This window comes from Quercus suber, unplaced genomic scaffold, assembly GCF_002906115.3.
Source record: "Quercus suber isolate HL8 unplaced genomic scaffold, Cork oak 2.0 scaffold_160, whole genome shotgun sequence".
NCBI lineage: Eukaryota > Viridiplantae > Streptophyta > Magnoliopsida > Fagales > Fagaceae > Quercus > Quercus suber.
Window position 1 is genome coordinate 554,765 of NW_027069621.1, and position 25,193 is coordinate 579,957.

The 25,193-nt window shown below is 37.2% G+C and overlaps 1 long non-coding RNA gene across 1 annotated transcript; it reads right to left on the reverse strand.

Annotated features, from left to right (window-relative positions):
* Positions 1 to 8,859: 8,859 nt before the first annotated feature.
* On the reverse strand, positions 8,860 to 10,147 carry LOC112004810 (uncharacterized). The gene is made up of 2 exons (XR_010630509.1): positions 9,275 to 10,147; positions 8,860 to 9,173 (listed from the first exon to the last, which is right to left on the reverse strand). It is a non-coding gene; the product is annotated as an uncharacterized LOC112004810 (long non-coding RNA).
* Positions 10,148 to 25,193: the final 15,046 nt, after the last annotated feature.

The following is a 25,193-nucleotide window of genomic DNA, read 5'->3' on the forward strand; positions in this document are numbered from 1 at the left end:
TCAGCGTGGGGAACCCAGTTTCCAAAGGAATGACAATCTCGGCTCCATAGGTCATTGAGAAAGGCGTCTCCCTAGTAGATTTACGATGTGTGGTCCGGTAAGTCCAAAGGACGTGTGGTAGTTCTTCCACTCACTTCCCCTTCACGTTCTCTAGTCTCTTTTTGAGTCCACCCATTATGACCTTGTTGACAGCCTCGGCTTGCCCATTTCCCTATGGATAGGCCGGAGTGGAGTGCCTATTCTTTATTCCCAGATCACAGCAATACCTCATAAAGGCCTTACTATCAAATTGAAGTCCATTGTTCGAGATAAGGGTATGAGGGATTCCAAACCGAGTGACAATATTCTTCAAAAAAAATTTTTTGGCATCCACGTCCCTGATATTTGCCAATGGTTCAGTTTCGACCCATTTGGTAAAGTAATACGTGCCGACCAATAAATACCTCTTATTCCCTACTATCTTTGGAAAAGGCCTTATAATATCCAAGCCCCATTGAGCGAAAGGCCAAGGACTGGACAAGGGATTAAGGACCCCCCCAGGTTGGTGAATGTTGGGGCAAACTTCTGGCACTGGTCACATTTTTTCACATAGTCTTGTGCTTCTTTCTACATATTTGGCTAGCAATAGCCTTGTGTGAGGACCCTGTGAGACAATGATCTGCCTGCGTGTAGCTTTCACAAATTCCTTCATGCAATTCTTTTAGGAGTAACTCCACTGATTTAGGGTGTATGTATAACATATATGGGCCAGAAAAGGATCTCTTATATAACTTTTGGTCCTCGAACAACCAAAATCGAGGAGTTTTCTTCCGCACTTTATTAGCTTCAGACTTATCCTCGGGCAGGACATCTTCCTTGAGAAATTGTACAATAGGGTCCATCTAGCTAGGACCCACCCTTATTTGATGAACATGAACCACATTTCTTTTTGCCTCAGTAGGATTACATAAATCCTCAACAAGGATCACCCGAGGTAAGCTTTAAGCCGAGGACGTTGCCAGTGTGGCAAGAAAGTCTGCATGGGTCTTTCTATTTCTAGGAACTTGTGATAAAGTAAAAGACTCAAATCCAGACTATAAATGTCTAACCTGGCTTAAGTATTCCTGCATTCTGGGATTTCTGGCTTCCAACTCTCCTTGGACTTAACCGACCACCAGCCTTGAATCAGAGAAAAACTCCACTAATTTTCCACCCATTTTCTAAATCATGGTCATCCCTACCAACAAGCTTCATACTCGGCCTTATTGTTTGTGGCCGAGAAGCTTAATCTCAGGGATTTCTCAATTATGAGCCTTTTTGGGGATATCATCACTAGCCCCACTCTAGATCCTTTATGATTATATTCTCCATCCATATAGATCTTCCAGGAAAAAGGCTCTATTACGGAGATCACTCCAACTGATTTTTCATCCATGTTTTGCTTCTCTACCCTCTCCTCTTCCGGGGATTCAGTAAACTCAACAAGCAGGTTGGCAAGAACTTGACCTTTGACAGAGGTGCGAGGCATGTATTTAATATCAAAAGCCCCTAGAATCGTGCCACACTTTACAATTCTCCCTGTGTAATCAGCACTTCGAAGTAGAGATCTGAGTGAGAGTTGGGTTAGGACGACAACTGTGTGTGACTAAAAATAGTGGGGAAGTTTACGCGTAGCATGCACCACGGCCAGAATGGCCCTTTCCAGTGGTAAGTAACGAACCTCAGCCTCATGTAGTGACTTACTCACATAATAAATCGGCCTCTGTACACCATAATCAACCTGTATTAGCACCAAACTTACTGCGTGGGAGGCCATTGCGATGTAGGCAAATAAAACCTCATCCATCTCAGGTCTAGACATGATGGGTGGTCGGGATAGATTCTCCAACTGCTGGATAGCCAGGACACACTCCTCAGTCCATTCAAACCCCTTCCACTTGTTTAACAATTAAAAGAAAGGTCTACACCTGTCTGCTGACCGAGAGATGAATCGGTTTAGAGCAGTAGTCATCCCTGTAAGCTTCTGGACCTCTTTAGGATTCTGAGGTGGCTGTAAATTGTTGATCGCCTTAATCTGGTCGAGAATGACCTCAATTCTGTGGTGTGTGACCATGTAGCCTAAGAACTTGCTTAATCCGACACCAAAAGAGCACTTGGAAGCATTAAGTCGTAGCTTATGTTTCCTCAAGATAGCAAAAATATTCCTGAGGTTATTAGCATGCTCGGACTCTAACTTGCTCTTTACCACCATATCATTGATATAAATTTCAATGTTTTTTCCTAACTGTGGTTTAAACATCCTGGTCATCATACTCTGGTAAGTAGCCCTGCATTCTTTAAACCAAAGAGCATCACTTTGTAATGATAGTTTCCTATAGGAGTGATAAAAACTCTCCTCTCTTGGTTGTCCAAAGCTAAAGGTATCTGATGGTACCCTTGAAAGGCATTTAAAAAGCTCATCCGAGGATGGGCCACAGTTGCGTCCACTAGCTGGTCAATCCAAGGCATAGGGAAAGGGTCCTTTGGGCAAACTTTGTTCAAGTCTGTAAAATCTACACATACACGCCACTTCCCAGTCTTCTTCTTTACTACTACTGTGTTAGCCAGCCATTCGGGGTAAAAAATCTCTTTAATAGAAGCTCATCCTAAGATGGGCCACAGTTGCGTCCACTAGCTGGTCAATTCGAGGCATAGGGAAAGGGTCCTTTGGGCAAACTTTGTTCAAGTCTGTAAAATCTACACATACACGCCACTTCCCAGTCTTCTTCTTTACTACTACTGTCACTGTTTTAAAAACCGGACTGGACCGGCCGGTCCGACCGGTTCAACCGGGAACCGGATGCCAATCCGGTCCGGTTAAAAGTCTCATAACCGGTCAATAACCGGAAAACCGGCCAAAAACCGGGGTTGAACCGGAAATTGGAAAAAAAACGGTTTGATGTCCGGTTCGGTTTTTAAAACCATGACTACTGTGTTAGCTAGCCATTCGGGGTAAAAAACCTCTTTAATAGCTTCGGCCTGCTTAAGTTTCATCACCTCGTCCTTAACAGCATCAGAGTGTTCTTTAGATGAACGCCGAGGTGGTTGTTTCCTAGGAGTGACAGATGGATTGACATTCAGATGATGGTAAATGAAGCACGGATCCACCCCCAGAGCTTTGTAAGCATTCCAAGCGAAAACATCAACGTTCCTCTTAAGAAAATCCACCAACTCCTCTATTTCCTGAGGTGGTAGCTGAACTCCAATCTGAAAGAATTTTTCCGAATCATCACCTACAGCAAATTTCTCTAAAGCTTCACATTTGGCCTCCTCGGCTGGCCCCTTCGCAAGTAATTCCAGAGACTTTGACTGCTATAAGCCTTCTATAACCGAGGCCGAGGACTCAGTTGCTGGCTGGTGCAAAATCGCAGACACAAGACATTGCCTAGCCATGGATTAGTCCCCTACCTATTCCTCAATTCGGTTTCCTGACGAATACTTCACCTTCTGATGCAGAGTTGAAGAAACAACACCTAGGGTATGAAGTCAGGGCCTGGCTACAATGGCAGTGTAGGGGGAGTATGCATCCACCACTATGAAGTCCACTTCCACTACCTCTGAGCCTACCTATACGTGCAACCTAATCTGGCCCTTTGGGATAATAACATTCTCATCAAAACTTACCGGAGGGAATCATAGGTGGTCAGATCTTTAGGCTTGAAGTTCAGCCCTTTGTATAAGTCAGGGTACATGATCTCTGCACAACTATCTTGGTCCACCATTACTCTCTTCACATCATACCCTACCATTTTAAGGGTAACCACCAAAGCGTCATCATATGGTTGGATAGTTCCAATTTTGTCTTCGTCCAAGAAACTCAATGAAGGTCGGATTTCTAGTCTAGCTCTCTTCGGCTCGTATTTGGAGTCCTCGGCTGGTGATCTAACTACAGACATCACCCTAGAAGGATGAGAACCAGTTCTCCCAGGTGCAGCAAAAATGACATTGATTGTACCTAACGGGGGCCTTGAAGGAGCATTCCCCTGAGCCCTTGACCTTGACTGGTCTCTTTGTTCGTTGGGTCGGTACAAAAATTGTTGCAAACTCCCCTCCTTGACCAGTTGCTCCAGATGGTTCCACAATGTTTGGCAGTCCTCGGTGGCATGTCCTCGTTCTTGGTGGTACTGACAATAAAGGCTTTGGTTGCGCCTCAAAGGATCTCCACTCATCTTGTTCAGCCATTTGAAATATGGCTCGTTCTTGATCTTCTCTGAAACTTGGTGCACCGGTTCTTTGAACACAGTGTTTACCACTTGAGGGGCTGCAGGCCCAGATTGTTCGACAAAATCTCTTTAGGGTTTGTTATTGTTGTAGCGGTTTAACCTGAAATTCCTCATCTCCTGAGGGATAACCTTTCCCTTTCCCTTATCTTGCTGTTATACTTCCTCAACCCTCTTATACTTGTCAATCCGATCCATGAGTTGACGTATACTAGTAACAAGTTTCCCCGTCAAAGATTTCCCCAAGCCATGCTCGGCAGGTAGGCCGAGCTTAAAAGCACTAATGTCTACATCGTCAAAATCACCATCTATTTCGTTGAACATCTCCCAATATCTATCTGAATATGTTTTCAAGGTTTCTCCTTCCCTCATGGACAAAGACAACAAGGAAGCTAAAGGCCGAAGGACCCCGCTGCACGTAATAAAGCGGGATCTAAACGCTTGAGTAAGTTCCTTGAAAGAATCAATGGAACCTGTCCTTAGACTATCAAACCACCTCATCGCCACAGGCCCTAAACTGGATGGGAATACCTTGCACATCAAGGGTTCGTTCTTGGAGTGTATAGCCATCTTTGGGTTAAAGTGGCTAACATGCTCCACGGGGTCTGTTCTACCATTGTACATGGTGAACGTAGGCTGCGTAAATCGTCGAGGAAGTCTCCTGCCCTCAATCCAGCACGTGAAAGGTGACCTAAAAATTTAATTGAGTACCTTACTCATAGCGTTGTTTCCTAGGCCTGCCAAGGACGAATTTTTGTTTCTATGCTTATGATGATAATCCTCATCGTATGAGAAAGACTTGCTAGGGGGAGTCCTTGACCTGCGCCTATAGCTACCATCCTTTTCACCGTTAGAGGAGAAGTCAGAATTGGATGGAGTTCGTTTTCGCCATTCATGGCGCAAGCTTCTCTTAAGGTGATCAATCTTCTTTTGCATGTTTTTGGCATTCTCCTCATGGGAGACGTGGCTTTTACCCCGAGACTGGCTCTTGTTGGTATGGGTAGTATGTACACTTTCCTCCCGGTCCCTCTTTCGTTCAAGATCGTGGAAGTGATCCTGACGTTGAGAACCCATAGATTCTGCCTGGTGTGGACCTGTACATACCATCGTTGAAAGTTGGATTCACTATAACTCTAGTAATTTCCCACAGACGGCGCCAATTGTAAGGACCAGATTTAAATTCCTAGCCCAAAATATGAATGGACTTAGGCCCAAAAAGCCCAAAACAATGAATTTGTAGAGAAATGGGTTAGAAAAACTGGGTCTTAATTAACCGAACAACAAGTTAAGTAGGTTGGTGACTAAAGAGTGAAGATAGATAAGTTTAGGCTGAAGAAAAAAAGTCATCGCCAATGTTCGAGGATACTGGTTCTTATATAATGCTCTTAAATATGGTTACAAGTCTGTTTTTGGAGTGCTACAGTGTTTCTTCTCAAATTTTTCAATCCCCCACATCGTGGAGTGTTTCTTCCGTTATATAGCACTCTAGAGACAATCTTGGCCTTCCACTTGTTGATCATCCTAGTTACTACTTGAGTGCTTGTCCCAATGGACATCCTCTCAGGCCTTCTGCGCATTGGGGCAGCCAACGCTGCACTGTTCAGGGATCTTCTCCACATTAATGCTGCCAGGAAATTTGCTACTGAGCATTTAATGCGGTGGTAACAGCTTTTCTCTAAGATATTTTAGGACTTCTCCTTGTTTGATGCCTCTGTAAAGCTTATCCACTCTAATAGAACTTCTTGGAACGTTACCCTGGAAGACGGACTACCTTCTCAGACCTTGGCTTTGGCTGGCTGAGGATGCATTTATTCTCAGCTCACCTTTCTAAGCTATTACGTCTAGAACGAACCCCTTTTCTCACGGATGTAGTCTCTTCTGTCAATGTTTTCTCCTACTTGGTCAATCCTTTGTCCTCGGCTTGGGCCCCAAGCCCAACGTACAAATAGATAATGAGCTCCTGAGCCCAATATCCCTACAGTGTGGTTTTAATAAAGTATTCTACTACAAACAAAAAGAGAGACCAAATTGCAGAGCCGTGGTTGCACTAAGTGTCTTCACCAAATTGCAAAAATTTTTTTGAGATTTTTTATTTATTTAAAATAGATACAATTTTTGTTCTTATCTTCTTCTCCTATAATTTTTAAGTTGATAAAAATCTTAATTTGATTACAATTCAAATTCTTCATTTAATCTTGGGATAATTACAATTTGCCCACCTGTGGTTTGACCCGATTTCTATGTGCCTACCTGTGGTTTCAATTTTGACACTTTACCCACCTGTGATTCTCTCCGTTACTCCTCCGTAACCCACCTCTAGTGCAGACGTTACTCTAACACAAAACTCATAAAAAACAGAACATAAAACAAATCAAACACTCCTCATGGACTGAAAACCTCCTGGGTTTTGATCGTGCAAGCAAACTGAAGAAGAAGGAGACACAATGTTCATCTGGCATTTGACACTGACCAAACTAATTTATTTTTAGACTTATAAACAAATGGACTAAAAAGTTTTGGTGAGACAAATTTACCCTCAAAGGCTCACACCCACTGACCCACATAACCCAGTCTGAAAAATCCCCAAATCTGAAAAGCTTGAAACCCCAACGCCACTCCCACCAGACCAGCAGAGGCTGATCTTCGCCGGGAAGCAGCTCGAAGACGGGCGCACCCTTGCCGACTATAACATCTAGAAGGAATCGACCCTTCACCTCGTCCTCCGTCTCCGTGGTGGTATGCAGATCTTCGTCAAGACCCTCACCGGAGAGACCATTACTTTGAAGGTGGAGAGTTCGGATACCATCGACAACGTGAAGGCAAAGATCCAAGACAAGGAGGGGATCCCAGCAGAGGTTGATCTTCGCCGGAAAGCAGCTCGAGGACGGTCGCACCCTTGTCCTCGACTTCCGGCAATGCGGCGGTGCTGCCGTTTTCGCAGGTGTCGAACATCGCCACCGACGAGAAAGCGGAGGAGAAGTACTACGAGATGATGGGTTTGGACGACACGAAGATGCCGCCGCAGGAATTCATCAAAGCCATAGCGAATGGGTTGCGGGGAGCGTTGAAGTTGAACCTGTTCAACTTCGATGTGATTCGAGATGGAATTTCTTTTCTGGGTTCCAGAAGGAATTCTTCGATGTGATTCCAGAAGGAATTCGCTGCAGGAATTTCTTTTGGGATTTGTTGAATAATTATAGTAAGTGGAATACTTTTGATAAAGAAGTGAGCAAATTTTTCTGGGTTTCTAGTTTTTGGACATGAGGAGTTTCAATTTTTGTTGTTTGAAATTTTCTGGGTTTTCTACTTTTCTTGGTTTCTAGTTTTTGGACATGAGGAGCAGGAGATTTGATTTGATTTATTTGAACGTTGTTGAGTTAGATTAGGAGTTTTAATTTTTATCTAATTTTTCTCCTACGGCTTGGCTTTATCATGCTTTCAGATGTATAATTAGTTTATTTGTAGTTGAGATGATAAGTTCAAATACAAGTTGAAGTTCTAAGAAATTGCATAATATTTTTTTACCAATAGCACATTTTGATCTTGTTTTCTCTTGAATTTTTATGTGTTTTATGTTCTCGGAGGAGAGAGACATAAAAATTGTGCAAAAATACATATTTAGCCTTCTTTTTAACAGAGGTGGGTAACAGAGCCTTAACGGAGGAAATCACAGGTGGGCAAAGTGTCAAAATTTAAACCACGGGTAGACACATAGAAATCGGGTCAAACCACAGGTAGGCAAATTGTAATTATCCCTTTTTCTTTTCCTGATAAGTAAGTAGAATTTCTTTATTGAAGTAAAACACTTTATGTTCACGATGATGAACACAAAGGATCAAAAAAAAATTACATAATCAAAATATTGTCTAATAGAAAATATTAACTCATCAACAAAAGATTAAGAGGGAGAAAAGAAAAACAATGGTATGAAATAGAGTCAACAAAACAATACACCTAAGCATAACTACTTCATTGGGAGTAAAAACAATGATGCAAATCATGCTAAGGAAGGAAAGATAACAAAATAGATTTGGGAGGTATGAACAGGTCATTTCCGGTTCTTATTTCCAGTTCTTATTTCTTAATCACCCAAAGCAAGCAATACCAGCTAGAGACCTGCTTTCTCATTGATTTTCAGTAAGAAGATAGGCATTTAAGGCAATAGAAGAATTAAAATGTACAAGCAAAATCTTTAGATTAAAAAGATTACATTTGACAAAATGAGAAACTTTTTGAATAAATAATACAAGGAGAACATGAAGAACATTTTGGTATAAGTGCAAAAACAAGGAATTAAAAGAGGCCGCCATAAAATTGTCAGCAAAGAAACAATTGAGCACATCTATCTATACTTTGTAGATTACAAGTGGCAGGAAACATGAACTTGGCTTGATCAATAAGCTTGCTCAAAGTTGATAAGCAACGCTGACCACTTTCTTTTTTAAGTAATTAAATATTAAATTAAACAAAATTTGAATTGAGGGCAAACAATTTTAAGTATATATGCTACGGACTCAACTATCACCTCAATTTAACCGACAATGACCACAACATTGATAAGCTATTTATTGTAAAGACAAAGTCACTTGATTAAGGTAATGAATCAACTATAATGAGGATTTATAAAACAGTGTCATATTCATATCTGATGTACGATATTATCAATGCCAAGTATATATAAAGAACAAAATGAAAAACCATTAAAAAAATAAACATGAAATGCATCTTACCTATTCTCGTTAGTATGTAACTGCACCGTTGGCAGCCTTGTCAAGCAAAACTAGACTCTCAATGTAAGAATCAATAAAAGGATAGTGATCTCCAATCATCCTAAGATCCTTGAACTCTTTGCTCTCAGGATTCCAACAGACAAGTTTTCCTTCACCTAATACGAATACAGCATCCCCATTCCTCCTAAAACGTATTGGCCATACTCTGAAATTAAAATCAGCAGTAAAAAATGGAGTCCATGACGATGCAACACCATACTCTTTCATTACCCATATATTGATCCAAAGCATCTGATCAATCCCTACCGTAATTAGAAACCCAGCAATGGAATTTCCATATACAGAAAGACAAGTCCAGATCTCCTGCCCTGGAAATTCCGGCAGCAGAATTTGGCGGAAGACCTCGTCCCCCAAATCGAACACCAAAGCAAACTGCTTGTTATCATTAGTTAAAGCAATCCAATGCAATGCCCCATTGGCAAATGCCGGTGGCAAAGAACTAATTATAGCGCACATAGGAGGCAGAGAAGCAGAAGCACTAAGCATTCTTCATTCACCAGCGAAGAGTGAGTAAACCTCGACCACGGACCGAGACTTTACAAAGTCCGAAGGACTACCCAATATGTAGAGAATCCTGACTACTTTATAATCGTTAGTTTTTGGATCAAATCCAAACCCAAAAGATGTGCGGGACGTACCATGTGTGTCGACGGTGGCATCGGGATAAGGAAGTTGGAGAAACTTTCTCACACAAGGGTTCCAGAGAAAGATTTCCTCAGCGCGATTGGAAAAACTATAGGAGAGGCATATCAGGCCGTTACAAGTACCGCGGGCATTGTACGTTCCGTGATGGGGGAAAGGGGAATCAAAGCTGGCGTATTCAGTGAAATCAGGATCATCGTCTTCTTTATGCAATGTGTAGACTTCTCTGTCATTCCGTGAGATGTTTAAGAGGAGGAAGAGGTTTTGGCTTTTGTTGTGGGAGTGGTGGAGATGGGTGGAAATGAAAGTTGGGTTTTGGATTAGGGATTTCCAGGTTTTTGAGACAGAGGTACAGGTGATTATGGATTTGATAGGTAGGAAAGTGAAAATATGGGTAAGAATCTCATCAGGTAAATATCCCCATCCAATTGACTTCTTGCTGTCTGACATTGCCCCCGATTTCAAAGAGAGAGAGAACCAAGGTTAAGGAGTGTGGAGGGATTTTTTTATAAAATAACTATAAAACCCAAACAATATTATTAGTTAGGCAACGTTTCAAACATATTACATTTCTAACAATTCAACTTCAGAGGAGTCGATTTTACTGTTCATATTCCATATTTTTGTGCCACGTAGGTCAAGAAATCGAGTCCATTATATTCAGTTTTTCTTTGTGTTGAAAACGACTCCTCTGTGGTCGATTTCTTTGTCCAAAATACCCCCCACGGACGAACCCACAGTCGTAACCATGCGCCAAAAAACCCACAGGAACCCAGCGAACCCAGCAAAACGAACCCAGCAACACCGAACCCAGCAAAACGAACCCAGCAACACCGAACCCAGGCGCCGACGAACCCAGGCGCCGACGAGCGTGTTCTTCTCCTCCACTGATCCGATCCGAGCGTGTTAGGCTCGTCGGTGTCCAGGTTCGTCGGGGTTTGGTGTGCTGGGTTCGTCGGTCAGAATCGGCGCCTGAGTTCGTCGGCAAGAAACCCAGGCGCCTGAGGTCGTTCGTCGGTGACGGTGACTGGGTTTTTTACAGAACGAAGAACGAAGCGTTGTGCTTGCCGCTGAAGTCGTCTTCAATCTCTGGGTTCTTCTGTCCCATTCTTCTGTCGCTGGGTTCTCAGTGGAGGAGATGGGTTTTGGGGAAATTGATTTCAGTGAAGTAGTTTGCAATGCAAAGAAAACGACTCCACTGGAGTCGTTTTCTTTGCATTGAAATCGACTTCTCTTAAGTCGATTTCTGTGTATAAAAAATGAGTATAATGAAATCGATTTCTTTATCTACGTCGCACAAAAATAAGCAATATGAACAGTAAAATCGACTCCTCTGAAGTCGAATTGTTAAAAATACAATATGTTTGAAACGTTGTCTAATTAATAATATTGTTTAGATTTTATAGTTATTTTATAAAAAAATCCAGTGTGGAGAGAAGGCGAGACTGAACTCTGGACTGAAACGCAAAAAACCTTTCTTTCTTTCTTTATTTTAATATTGCTTTTGTCCATAGCATTTATTTGTATTTTTTTTTTTTTTTTTTTTTTTTTAATTATTATTTTTTTTATCGGATTTTAAACTTTTTTTTTTTTTTTGCTTCAAGCCTTGGAAAATATTATCATGTTTGTCGGTTGTCACTTTGTCCTTAAAATTTTAAGATTATTTTTTTGAGAAACTATTGAAAAATGTTTTTTTTATCATCCCTAATTTTTAAAAATATATTTTATATTGTGAATTTGTATTTTGTTACTAGTTCACCTCATGTGTATCATTTTTTTCCCCTCTTTTTAAGTGTAATGGCTCATGTCAAACCTATTAGATTCTTTAATATTGGAAAAATAGTGTCACCTTGCTAGACCCAAAATAAAAGTTAACGAGAATTGACGAAATGGCAAAAAGTATAATGTTTGAATAATTTAAGGCAACAATTAACTTTTTAAAGGTCAAGAGACCAAAAAAAAAAAACTAATATTCATGCAAACTTAATAAAATGGAACAACATTTTGGCCTCTTTTTTTTGTTTATAGGATTTGGAACTCCTAGCATTTCCTGTATAATGATTGTCATTTACAATTAGATAAAGACACCAATTTTCTTTTTCTTTTTTTTAGTATGAGTGAGACTTGAATTCAAGTTCCTTATTTGATGACAAGATACTTTTTAGTTGAGCCAATTATGGTTTTGAATTGTTAGTTAGTAGTGATGTGAATCGTTCATCTAAGTACCATAGTTCAGCTACGAAATTCACTTTGTCTAAGTTCATTTGTTCTTTTTCATTTTGCAAACTCCAGCAATAACTTTACAACCTTGTGGAGGACGACCATGGACTATGGAAGAACGATACCTCCAAATGGAAAGGAGTGATCTTTTAAACCAAACGGCATGATCTACACTACACAAACCCATCATCTTCCAATACCAACTTGAATCTCAAGATTCCTACCATGACTTCAATAATTATAAATGCAGAAAATCAAGAAGGAGGTGATTAGAAACTAACTTTATATAAAGACCATACAGCACCACTCCAAAGGTATGAGAGAAAACCCGTGGGAACTCATGTTTTCTATATTTTTTTGGTACTTGTGAGTTTTGCCGTAAGTTTCAGAGAAGTTTATGCTGGCACTATACCGATACCACTTTACTTGATTGAGTGTTATCTTCTTACAAGTCTTCCAAAGCTCACATTTGGATGAGTTGCTCACTCTAGAGACTCTTCACTGCCAACTAGTATTGTTAATTTGTTAAGCATTTTTATTCTCGTGCATTGGTTAGTTGTATTGTTAATTAGATCTAAAGAGGAGTGTTTTAAGGGCACAGGTTAGAGCAGCTCATTTAATAATATGATGAAGTTTTAAAGAGATTAGATAGCTCACTTAATGGAATATTTTGGCCATTTTATGCATAGTAACTATGTTAAAATCATAATACTGTCATTTGTCTTTTTTCGCTAAACAAAAGAGGGACGAGGGCGACCATTGTGATTCACCCCCCTAGGCATGACCACATGGGCACCTCTGCTAGAGAATGTTGGATTGAGCCATAGCTACTGACTGTGGTCGAGGGTGACCACAAACCTCACCCTACCCCCACGAGAGAGCTAGAAGTTTGGGCTAGTTGCAGGCAGAATCTCACAGTTCACCCATTGGGACTCGAACATGGGACCTGGTGCTCCCGCGTTCACACCAAGACCGCTAGGCCACCTCTCTCGACATTATACTGTCATTTGTCATAATTTAAATGTGTTAAATAAATTTATTTCTTTATTAAGCTCAAAAGTACAAGAAGAATGACATTAACCAAATTACAATATCATTCGAGTATCTCCACGATACAATTACTAGTGATTTTTGGATTGAATGGCATATAAAGCTTCATAGGAGGATGAACTTGGAGTATGGTCCTCCTTTTCTATAATAATTGATGAAGCTCAGAATCAACCTCGTCAGTATGCTCCTTATCAGTGCCAATGGATGAGCTTTTATAATTGTTAAGAAAACAAGAGATAAAAATAAAGGACACTAGGGTTGTGCCAACCAAATACCCTCTGATGCTTAAGTCAGATAAACTCTAGTATAAGTTCTATAATTGAATGTTTTTTTTTTTGGTCCGCTTTACCTGAGCTTGTTGGCTTTATATAGCCTAGCCTTGAGTTAATGCGTTTGCCCGTTGCACATGAGTGGTTTATGGCATTAATGGCAGTGAAGTCTCTCAGTGAATAGGGATTTGTAACGCCTAGACGGCTTATTAAGGCCATTGTATTGGCTCTCTTGTTGTTTCCTATCTTTAAGAGTAATGGAGTTTATTTCTGTCTTTAATGTGTCGGTTTCTGTCTTTCCGACTGACGATCAGGATGTGTTTACAATCGTCCATACTGATGGACGACTCATTTACTCACATATTCATCAGTTGCCCCCTTATTCCATTCTTGTCTATGTAATGGATGAGAACTAGAATATGATCGGAGGTGACAGTTCGTATCTCTTCGTTTCTTGAAGTTTTCCCTTTTGTAATAAATGCGATTTGACCTCCTTGCCAAATGAAGAACACGTGTCCTTGTTCTATTTGCAACGTGTGCGAATTTTTCTCAATTTTGGCACGCCTTAATTTCAGTTACTCCTTTTTTAGAAAAAACCATTTCCTTTCCCTCTGCCTTATTTTCTCTGTGCTTGTAGCTTTAGAGGATTTTTGAATTTCAAACTTTTTCCTAGTAAGGTCCATCTTCATGCTTACTTGATGGTTGATTTTGATTTCTTTAGTTAGGAATGCCCTTCGATTTCTTTTTTCTTTGCCAGACTAGGAGTTTTTCTTAAATATTCTTCTGGTCGACATCCCCTAGGTAGGTTTGTTTGTGTCCCGTTTTACCACCCTCAAGCCTATTCTACTTTCCCTTTATCCCTTGATTCGCCATTCCTTGATTAAACACCATTTAAGGATGACCACCGTAGAGTATAAGGAAGGTGATGTTAGGTCAAGTGAGTTAGAGATAGGGTTATTGTCAAACGCTGAATCCTTGGGTAAGGTGGTTGACACTACTACGTTGAAGTTGCCTTCGTCTTCTTATTCAGCCCCTTTGCATTTCCCTTTCTGAAACTTGTTCCTTGAGAGAGAGTCGTTTGAATGGGTTTAGGAAGAGATTTAAATTCCTAAAGGCACCTGCATTTGTTTGCCCTGCTCTGGCGAAAAAGCTTGTAGCTTTACCCACGAGGAAGTGTGCTTTTATGAAGCAGATTTCCTATGTGGTCTTCGCTTTCCCATCCACCCGTTCGTTATGCAACTTCTTCATACTTTCCAAATTACCCCTAGTCAACTTGTGCCTAGCGCCTAGAGGACGATTATAAGTTGTATGTCGATCTGGGTGTTTGCTTGTGAGGAAGATATGATAACGTTGAATGAGTTTTTGTATTTGTACTGCTTGAAACCTTCCACCCATCTTGAGTATTTTGAGCTCTTACCTTGGGATAGAAAGTCTTAGGTTGTTTCCAGGTTTCCGTCATCCTTTCGTGATTGGAAATCACAATATATATATATATATATATATATGTATATTTTTTTTAAAAAAAATTTCTGGAACTAGTTGGGAAATCGTGTCTAACAACTTCTGGGGGGAAGTCCTGATGTGTATGAAATATAATTTGCACCAAATCCAAGTCCAATTCGGATTAGGATTCCAGCCTGCACATCAGTTAATATTTTCAGCATAACTTTCAGCTCAGATGTCCAATCGAGATGATTCAAGTTGGGTTGGAAAGTTAACTTAAAGGGCTACAACTTTGTAGTTTACCAAAAGCCCAAATTCTGACATTAATTGGGCCAAAATCGTCGGTTAAATGAAGCCTAAAAATTTGGAATTTTCTCCAAACGGGAATTCAACTTGTAATAGGATTCCTTGATCTATTTAAAGGCTTTTTAGGGCAAAATTCAGGGAGGCTAGTGCTAGGGCTGTGATGCAAAACAGAAAATTGGAGCAAGAGGCAGTGCTGCATGTGGCTTCTCTATAACTTTTCTCCATGATAGCATTGTGACTACTTCTTTCTCTATTTTATTTGTCTAGTTTAATGTTTAGTATTTTATTCTTTTGTTTTATTTCAATTACCATGAGTAGCTAAATTTATAATTAGGGTTAAGGATGAAACCTTGTTAAGGATTATTAGTAATATTTATGCGATTTGATTTTTCCCACAATAGTTGTTTTTTAATGAATTAAATTGTTCTTGTTTTATATCAATTGACTAAGATGAGATTTTAGATATGAGTTTAATCATGTTTTTCTTATGATTTAAGATTTGTCTTAATTAATTGAATGCTTGGTTTATTAATTCTTGATTATAAAATTGGGTATCATTTGTGATTGGTCTGTCAATGAATACAAGTTATGATTTGATTTTTAGAATTAAATATATCTTGTGATTTGTTTGGCTACGGATACAATTGATGATTTGGTTTTATACTTAAGAAGCGAAGAAGAACATGCTTTTGATTTTTAAAATAAAGATTTTAATGAGGATATTTTCCATGATAGCAAGATTGATTTCTAGATTATCATGTAGTGAGTTGGAAAAATTAATTATCATAAATATATGCTGATATGACTTATAAGGCGAATTCCAAAATCTTAATTCATTTCCCTTGATTGTTTACATCTTTTTATTGCTTTATATCTTTTGCTTAATTTTATTATTTGCTTAGTTTATTTAATTTCAAAACAACCAATTTTTATTAAACTAGATTAGGATTAATTTGGTTAAGGTTTAATTAATTTTCCTATGTTCATTCAAGTCCCTGTGAATTCGACCTCGTTCTTTTCAAACTATACTTCAGTACAGTTCGTACACTTGTGAGTATTTTAAAATTTCACAACATGTTACAACCTCCTCACATCCTTTATTTGTTGTAACTTCTTCCATTTATTGGGTATTATATGACAATTCTATATATATATATATATACACACACACAAATTTCAGCCAAGTAGCTACATAAATTTCAACCACATTAACATTTAAAAATACCAAACATTGTGACTTTTCAGGATTTTACGTTTTTAACTAACCGTTTAATTCAATACTTTTTGAATACACATTTTAAGAATTAACTATAAACAGGTGCCTTTTCGTTTGGTTGTTGATGTGAAACGTTTTGATTTCTAAATTTTACAAATAATATCACACGACTAAAAAATAAAAAACGCAAACTAACGCAACATTTTGCCTAGCTCTGGATAGTTTTAATTTTTATAGGTTTCATAGCAGTTCTTCTTTAAAAAAAAAAAACCACAAACACTTCTCTCCTCCCTATCTTTGTACGTACTTCTCCTTTTCTCTGCCTCTCGCTGTACTTTATTTCCTACAATAATAATTTTGAGACTTTAACTTCATAAAAGTTTTGCTCATTTTGCAGAAACCCTTAGAATCAAGCAAATAGTCAAAGCAAGCCCAAAAACCAAAGGTCAGATCCCTTCTCTCATTCTATAATTTAGTAATCTAATTTTACCTATCTTAAACCCAAACCAATAAATACAATGAATGGATAGAACTACTTTTAGCCTTCTTACCCTTCTAATTCTTTGAATGACGCAACAGGTTTTTCTAATTCATCTGACACGCATGTGAAGGATAGGGGAGAGTAAGTTGTTGACGAGGAAAACAAAGAGTCAAAGTCGAAATTTCCGTTCTTTCTAAACTTCGAAGTCCTCAGTCTCCACTTCACTCTCTTCCTCGACAACAATATTGCTCAAAACACCAACTCCTTCAAGATGGTCACTCTCTTTCTCTCTCTTCGACTAAATCCATTTTAGTATGAATGGCATTAGATATCTGTGAACCGTTTTAACATATTATACTAATAGCTTAATCTTTTGGGATAATCGGTAATTTAACATGGTATCAGAGTGGGAAGTCTTGAGTACGATCTCAGTTTCCTCCATTCTACCTCCGGTTTAGATTACCATGTGTTAGGCCTCACCCATTAAAAGGAAATTTCGGCACATACGTAAGAGGGAGTGTTAAAAGTATATGGTTAAATGATTAAATCTACGATATCCTAATAGCTTAAACTTTTGGGATAATTAGTAATTTAACAATTACAAACAGATGAAAAAGATTAGTGTAATTTATCAAATGATTACGAACAGATGAAAAAAAAATTTTTTGAGAACATAAATATCCTAAACTCAATCCGACATTTTTTATTTTAACCCTTCTGTGGTGTAAGAATAAGAAAGAGAAACGAAAAAAGAAAATATGGTACTTTATTCTTAGTCTTTTTACATTCATAAATGTGGTGTTTACAAATTATTTGATTCCAAAAAAGTTTGTCACTAACAAACATTTAATAATTAGCAGTTAAGGTCAGTTTGGATTTGCGTTTGGGGCCCTTTTTTTTTTAAACCAGCATGTTATGCACTATTCATTGGCAATGAACAGTGAATTTAGGCCAATGAACAGTGCCAAACAATAATAAACAGTAAAAAAAATTATTTTTTTTTTATTGTTTTCAGTTTTCAATTTTTAGCAAAATAAGTTATATCTAAATGCATACTTAATCACCGTTAGTTTATTTGGTTATTTGCTTATGTACAACTTTGAACAATTTTTAAGACTCTCACTTACAACTGTACTTCTATCAACTTTCAACAAATAAAATTTTCTTAATTAAATTCATTAAAACTGTTGTTCAAATTTCCTTTATACGTTGGTATGGAGTTTTCTATCAGAAGGCAGCTTGGGTTTTGAAAAAGGTTTTCAAATTGGTTTTTAGTGAGTGAATAGTTTTGTATTACTAAAATAATTTAATTTTCTATTTAATTATAGATTTTTTTTTTGGGAGGTTTGTTCAATGAATTGTATTTCTTCCTAATGTATCTTATAATATTATATATTGTGGCACATGTTATATACTCAGTAGCTTCCCCGTGCATCGCACAGGTTAGTGACTAGTGTATATAATAAATAAAAAACCTATACCAATATTTTGTGGTTTTGGGGGATTTATGTATTAAGTATTCCAAGCCACACAAACATATTCACCAAGGGGGGTTGGGGGCAAAGGTAAATGATCCAAAAGCATATTCCCATGCTAAGAATTATATAATAAGAAAATATATTGCTATTTAACAAAGGGCAATTACTAAGAGAAGACATTGTGTTCCAAAAGAAAATAAGAGAGTTGAAATGATGCACAATTCATGGTGAAACAAAGAACATAAATATAATATGAGTATATGACATCAATTGTTTTATGCAACCAAAACAAAACATTTGAAAGTAAAGCCAAAGCCAACTAGACAACCAAAAATCACTATAAAAGTTAAGGTTGGCATCATTCATTAACATGCTCTAAGTGATACATCCCTAACTAGTGGTTAAGATTGGTATCTCTCTCTCTCTCTCTCTCTCTCTCTCTCTCTCTCTATATATATATATATATAGCAAGACTTAAGTACATTACTTAAATGATGTTCGGTTCTCTTTTTAATATTCTACCATGTGAATTTTTTCTCATGGGATGGAAATATATTTCTTTAGTTAAATAGCTACATGACTAAATCTTAAGATGAGAACCTAAGAAACAACACCTAAGATACTGTACCTAAGTTTTGTCTATATATATATATATATAGATACACACACACACACCTGAGTGTTCAGTGTGCCTTACTTGTAGGGTGCTATCTCTTCCTCAACAATAATTGATCACTCAATGTATTATTTTCATTCATAACACCAATGCCTACTTTCTCAAATTGCTTAAAAGAAATCTTTAACCATCCTCTAAAAGATAACTTTGGCCTAAAGAACAAACTAAGAACATTAGCACATTTTAAGATGAAATGATTTTCAGCATTATAAATTACAAAGATAAAGTTGTTAGCTTAGCTTCTTGGTAGATATATTTTTTGGAAGTTGTGTTCGGATTTTTGATTGAGTGCCACCTTCTCCACATAGATGTGAGATGAGAAGGGTGTCTATAAGGAAAGGCTTCCTATGCCTACAGCCTATCGTTGCTTTTCCGAACCAAGAAAGTCATGTAGTAGAGAAACAACAATTTAAATGAAGGAAAAGTAAAAGAAAGTCGAGGCAAAAGTTAGCATTATCTATAACAAGAAAAATACATGAAAAAACCACAAACTGAGCCACAATTTCTTGCTATGCAACAATCATAAATTATCACAATATTCATCGCTAGAAATTGAAATCACTCTTACGAACTTATGATTCCTTGTTTAGCATGTTATCAATTATGAGAAAACACAAAGCTAAAAAGATGCTAACTACCTTGAGGTACCAATATTGCAAACTTATGGTCTTTAAAGGCTAACTAAACCTGCAACACCTCAACATGCATAGCTTTCTACATCTATGTTTTAAATTCCATTCCATTCCAGTCGTTTCGGTGCTTAATCTAGTGCATTTACCCCTTTGTTCCGTTTTGGTCTGAATTCTGGGTTGTTCCATACTATTCCAATGTTTCGAATGAATTCTGATCTCTAAAATCTAATTTCCAACCTATTCCAAATTATTAAATAAAGTAACTACCTTTGATAGTTTAAAAACGTACGTACAATTAAAAGAGAAACAAGATAGTTTTCTCAAAACACATTCATATTCTCTCTTAAACAAATGCGTACATAATTGATTGAGAAACCACACATCTTGGACATCTGTGGAATTTGGGGTGAACATTGAAGGTCTTTCCAAGTTCGAACTTATTTTGCTTTGAATTTCACTACATCAAGGTTCACTTTTCTATTCTTTGTTTCTAAAATTCTAGGTATTCTAACAAGATACTTGTGTAGCTTCCGCTGTGCATTTTGTATGAGATGCAAAACCAGTATTTCCAACACATATATCATATTTTAAATTTTGTTTTGGTTAATTAGATATAATGATATATGAAGATATAAATATATAAATTATGTACATGTGTGTATATATATCCGGTGCGTAATTCCGAAATAGTGCACCAAAACACACTAGTTTCGGGATATTTCGTCCAATTGTCATCCACAACAGTCTCCGAAACAGAATTCAAAACCCATTCTGCGTCATTCGAGGAGAAGATTGGTGTTTCCCAGCCACAAGATCAAGAAACATTGTGATTTGGAGCTCAACTATGAATCTGGTTTAGATAAATGGTTTTTTTTTTTTTTTTTAAGAAAAGGCCTAAACATGCAATTTTTCAAGTAAACATTATGCATAATTATTCGGAAACCTAGAATGTCTGGAGGTCTACAAGTAGAAACATGGAATGCAATTGAACACATATTGCATGTGATGGATTGGTATGAGATCTTATATGGCATGCTTAGTCCATTACCAAGTACCAGCTTGTAACATGCTTTTAAAACTAACACATTTTTATCATAAAAATATACTTTTAATTAATCAAATTCCTACCTAAGTTTAATACTACTTATAATCATTTTTATTCTAATTTTTTATAAGATAGAACATATGGTAATTTTTATTGAGTAGATATATGCTTGATTTTATTTATTTATTATAATTAATTAATATTTGACTCTTTGTATTTTGCATTTATTAACTCAGTGCAAAGAATGAAAAACTTAAGTGAACACATGGCACAAAATTAGCTCATAATTAAAATCTAATTAACTTTTCTCTCAAACTTTGGCTTTATATATATAGACTGTTATGTAACTTGGTGACTATCTAGGCTCCTCACTAGAGATAGACAAATATAATAAGGGTATATCACTCGTCTATGGGTTGGGATATCTCCTAGGTATTATGTAGCCAGGTTTTCAGTTTAAAGTGTCAAACCCACAGGTAATATGTAGATGGAACTAGATTGGTTTAAAATGTTAAAGAGTTTATTAAAAAAAAGTAGCTAAAATAGAATGGCTTAAGCAACTGTAATATATCATGTTTGGACAGAATAGGATAGAGGGCCAGAGAGCTTCATGAGAGAGTTTACAAGAATGTTTTTTGGGGGGGGGGCGGGCGCATTAAGCATGATTGCGGTTCCTGAACTTTGAGATTAAATGAAAGACAGCTCGTGTACTTTCAATTTGAATTTTAAACCCTTTAAGAAGAAGTTTAAAGCAGTGAGGCAATTCTGCTTCCCAAAGTTGCAGTAGCAACACAAAGAAAGGAGGGGGTAAAAAGAAAAATACTCCTCTATTTTCTATTCTCCCTCCAAACTCTGAAGTTGCTATTATCCAATTCTGTTAATGATCAAAGCAGAGACTGTTTAGATTCAGTTGACTGGCAAACACCAATGAAATTAATCCATAATAACATTTTTTTTTTTATAGTTAAAGAAAATTTTTATTAATAAAAAATAGCCAACCTGAGCACAATCAGGATGTATTGTGGGGGCAAAAATCAAGAACCAAGATTACAATTATCAAACAAAACAAGAAAGGAAAAAAAGAAAAAGAAAAATGCAACAGAGCCACACTCCAATTAAGGAGAGTATGTAAGAAAAAGGAATTAATCTCTATCAATGATCGTTTGCATCCCTCAAAGCATCTAGCATTCCTTTCACTCCAAATACACCACATCAAACAATGCGGCACAAGTCTCGAAAAATCTATATTGCAATATCGCCTGCAATTTACCTTGCCAAGACTCGAACAACTCAATTACCTTAAGAGGCATAACTCACTAAAGTCCAAACAAACACAACGCCAAGGACCACACCTCAAAAGCTATAGGGCAATGAAGCAGAAGATGATCTACCAACTTCTCACACCACTTATACATGTAACACCAATCAAGAATAATAATACCCTTTTTGCAAAGGATATCAGTTGTAAGAATCTTTCTAAAGAAGCTGACCATGAAATGAAAGCCACCCTTTGAGGAACTTTCGATTGCCACACCAACCTCCAAGGGAAAGAGCAGGTAGGAGGGTAGAAAAAATGATAAAAACCTCTAGCCTCAAAACATCTACTTCTTGCTGGCTTCCCACAAACCTTATCATCAGAGCCAACCCCCCGCACTTTCGAAAAGTAAACAGTATCCATAATCCATAATAATATTCTTTTATCCACTCTCATTCCAGTCATCGTAGAATGACTCACAAATCATCACTTTAGAGTAAATATTTTATGAAGTGCAGGTGGGTGATTCGATGCCAAAGCATTACAATATTTACCATTAAATAATCTCTTCATGATGAGGGTCGTAATGTTTGAGAATCAACATGTGTCCAGAAATCATTAAAAGTCCAAGCCATTAATCAAAGACTCCTTTGCTTCTACTTTGTGCATTGTGTAATAGAAAATACTAACCCAATCACTAGTATTAAGAGAGAAAGAAAAACAATGGAATGAAATGAAGCCAACAAAACAATACATCTACTCTAAGCATAACTAACTGGGTCTAAAAAATATGCAAATCATGCTAAGGAAATATAGCAAAATAGTTCCAGAAGAGGAGTACAAACAGTTCAATGTCATTTTCAATTCTTATTTCTTAACCCCCAAATCAAGCAATACTGGCTGGTGAGCTTCTTTCTCATCGAACATTTATGGGAATGTTTTTTTGGTAGGAAGATAAGCATATAAGGCAATAGAATATTTAAAATGTACAAGAAAAGCCATTTTTGATAATTTAATAACTATAATGGGAGAGGGGGATTTAAACTATGAATGTTTCCATTGGAAATATTAAGAAATAACAGTAAACTATAAGGCTCTTGGCCAAAATATTTAGCATAAACAGAATAGATTACAGTTGACAAAATGAGAAAAAATTTAAATAAATAATACAATAAGAAACATTTAGTATGTGTGTGAAAACATGAAGGTAAAAGAGGTCACCATAAAATTGCTAGCAAAGAAACAGTCGAGCACATCTTTCTATATATAAGTGGCAGGAAACATGTACTTAACCTGATAAATAAGATTGATGAAAGTTGACAGACAACACTGACCACTTTTTTAATATCATTAATAAATGACTACATTAAAGAAATTTTGAAATGAAGATAAACAATTTCATGTATACATGCTACGTAGTCCTCTATCACCTCACTATAACCGACAGCAGCAACCACAAACTGGATAAGCTACTTATCCTAGAGATAAAGCCACTTAACTAAATTAATCAATCAACAATAATAAGAATTTATAGAATAGTGCCATATCAAACATTATAGGTTCAGATCTAATGTTTGATCAATACCAAGTCTATATAAAGAACAAAATGAAAAAGAAAAAAAAAATCAGGAAATGATGCCTATTTCTGACCCATATCTAAGCTAGACCCAAATACTTACCAAGTCCATCAACTTTTTTCACCTTAAAAAGAGCTAACACAGGGTTTATACCCTGCTCAGGAGTGTTAGGACTGAAAAACACCTCAAATTTGTCAAAATTACAATCTTTCTAGAAAGGTCACAGTACCACTAACTTTTCAAACATTATCTTGCATATCATTAGTGCCTCACAAAAACAATGCAATCATCTGCAAACATGAGATGAGAAATTGGGTCCAGATTTCTTGCAATCCATACTCCTTTAATAGTACCTCGAAAATGTCACTCCAATAAGGCCAGAGGCAAAGGACAAAGGTGAAAGCGGACCCCTTACCTTAAGCCACATTGAGGGAAAAGAATTTTAACCAGTGAACCATTCAATGGAATCCGATAAGAAACTGTACAGATGCACTGCTAAATCAAGTTGATTTAATGACAACTACAATTCAATTTTTCCAGCACAGCCAAAATGAAGTCCTAGCTAAGTCAATCATAAGCTCTATTCATATCAACTTTAAAAGCTACAAACCAACTTTCCAGTTTTCACCTTCTTAGTCTATCTAATTTTTTGAACCAAGTCGTGCTTACAACAAATTATCACAAACCAATATCCCTTTAACAAAACCATGGCTGACACCAAAAACTAAGAAGCAGTCCCCACAAGTTATACAGGCATGAACTTGGAGGGAATGTACAGACTAGCACAGTGAGGAGGAAATATATCGTAAGTTAAGATGTGTTTGAAATAATGTAACAAACTAGCATCTCGAGTTTGAGAGAGTCGATTTCAATCTAAAACTCGAGGGTTAAAGACTTGATTTCCACTTAGTGAGCTGGGAGTATGATGCCACATAGATCTCGAGTCTTAAAGACTTGATTTTGTACTTGAAGAACATCAGATTTGAAGAAGTACAGAGGAAGAATGATTTGAAGAGGCTGAAGAGGCACAATCTGATCTGAAGAGGAAGAACGAAGAGACGATTTGAAGAGGCACGGTCTGATCTGAAGAACGAAGAAACGATTTGAAGAGGCACGATCTGGTCTTCAGATCTGCCGTCAAAGAACGAAGAAGAAGAAGGAAAAACGATCTGACGAAGATGAAGAAACCCAGTAGATGAAGAAACCTAGGAAGATGAAGAAACCCATAACGAAGGAGCTGAGGACGAAGAACAACAGTGAAACTCGAGTTCCACGTGGATTTTGATCCACATCAGCCAACACCCCTTACAAATCGAGACTTAAAAACTTGATTTTTATCTTAGAACTCGAGTTTTAGACACTTGAAATGCTAGTTTCCAACATTATTTTCCAACGTGACAACTAACTAAATTTTTTTATATTTAATGTTATTTGGAAAAAAAATTCCATGAACTTGAAGGTCTTGACTGAATGCTAACTTTTTAACTAGAAGATAGAAGAATGTGTATGGGAATTCATGAAATGGTCTTTTGTATACCATCTTATAAGTTAATAGAAATCATTGAAAGAATAAAGAGTGAATAAGAGTAATGACACTGAACAGAAAATCTTAATCCTCACAGCAAAGTTTGGCAGCCTCCACAAAGAAAGTGAGTTCAAAAACAAAAATCAGAATTTTATATATATACATCAAGCATTCTATTTGATATAAAACACTAAGATGTAGATTGGAAGTGATAGCACAAACAAACATGCACAAAGACTCAAACATTCACAAATCCTACTTTGTCTTCAAAATTTGACACTAATGTAAACTAAAGATTTAAAGGGAAAGGAAAAGAAAGAAAACTCCGACATCAAAATAAAAGACATAAA